The sequence below is a fragment of the Mandrillus leucophaeus genome, unplaced genomic scaffold (genome assembly GCF_000951045.1).
Source record: "Mandrillus leucophaeus isolate KB7577 unplaced genomic scaffold, Mleu.le_1.0 Scaffold1164, whole genome shotgun sequence".
Classification (NCBI taxonomy): domain Eukaryota; kingdom Metazoa; phylum Chordata; class Mammalia; order Primates; family Cercopithecidae; genus Mandrillus; species Mandrillus leucophaeus.
This window is the reverse complement of record NW_012099921.1, coordinates 227,480-228,690: the sequence shown is the minus strand read 5'-3', so window position 1 is coordinate 228,690 and position 1,211 is coordinate 227,480. Positions and strand designations below refer to the sequence as shown.

Sequence of the window (1,211 nt, the reverse complement as noted above, 5' to 3'; positions counted from 1 at the left end):
GAAACTGGATAAGAGTCTAAAAGTGGATTAGAGACCCAGAGGAATGTCACTAAGCAGCTCTTCTGAAGCACTGGTTTGGGTGGACAGATCTAAGCTTGCCATGGAGTCTGGGACGGGATTCCACGTCCAGCTGCTGGAGTGAGACTGCAAAGGAGAGCAGATGGAGAGATCCATGGGGGGCCGTTGCCTGTCTGTCTAGTCTCTGAGTCAGCCAGAAGAGCTGAATTCTGCTAGCCCCTCAGTGTCTGTCTTACCATCTCTAACTACAGTGACCTTCTGCATAATTACAGCTACTACTGCACTTTCACCTTCTAAATCTTGGGCAGATTTCTTTTTGGCCAACTCTAACCCAGAACCATACAGGGAAGGGGATTTGGGGAAACCTAGTTCTAGCTTAACCAAGTTGACAAAGTACAAAACTGTTAGATTCTACCCTTTGTCAACTTGGCATCTATACACACCTGTTTTAATCATACCAGCTTTTGAATAAAGATAAAACAAAAGTTACGTTTCTGATATAACCTTTGTTTCTGTAATTGGTCACATGATCATAGCTGTTTTCTTTCTCTGCTCTCAGCAATAACCTAAATTGGTCATAATTTCTTGCCTTGGGGTGACCTACCCTTCTTTACTGGGGTTGTCATAAGAAGTCCTACCTGAATTGGGTTGTTGGAGTTTTCACTGACTTTTAGATGGGAGTACTGAGGGGCCCCAGAGATCCTCTATATTCCAGTTCCATTTGCTTCCCTCGTGGCATAGTAGCAACCCTGTTTCTCTCTGATGATCAGGATCAATCACCCTAGCCAATTATAAGCCTGCTGCATTTTGGTTCTCTGGAATGAGAAGCCCAAAGTGACCAAGTAGCAGTCTTAACATTCAGTTTAATGGAACCATTATGTCCCCTGATGGATGGATTAAAACCTTTGTGAATTAAAACCTTTAAATCAGTCCAGGTGCAGTGGCTCACATCTGTAATCCCAGCGCTTTGGGAGGCTGAGGCGGGTGGATCACCTGAGGTCAGGAATTCGAGACCAGCCTAGCCAATAAGGTGAAACCCCGTCTCCAAGAAAAATAAAAAAATTCTGGACATTGTGGCGGGCACCTGTATTCGCAGCTACTCAGTAGAGGCAGGAGAATCGCTTGAACCCGGGAAGCAGAGGTTGCAGTGAGCTGAGATTGTGCCACTCTACTCCAGCCTGGGTGACAAGAGC

The 1,211-nt window shown here is 45.6% G+C and overlaps 1 protein-coding gene across 8 annotated transcripts in view; it reads left to right on the top strand.

Moving 5' to 3' along the window:
• SEC11A (SEC11 homolog A (S. cerevisiae)) overlaps positions 1–1,211 on the top strand; it is a 52,873-nt gene that overhangs the window by 16,768 nt on the left and 34,894 nt on the right. The window lies entirely within an intron of this gene.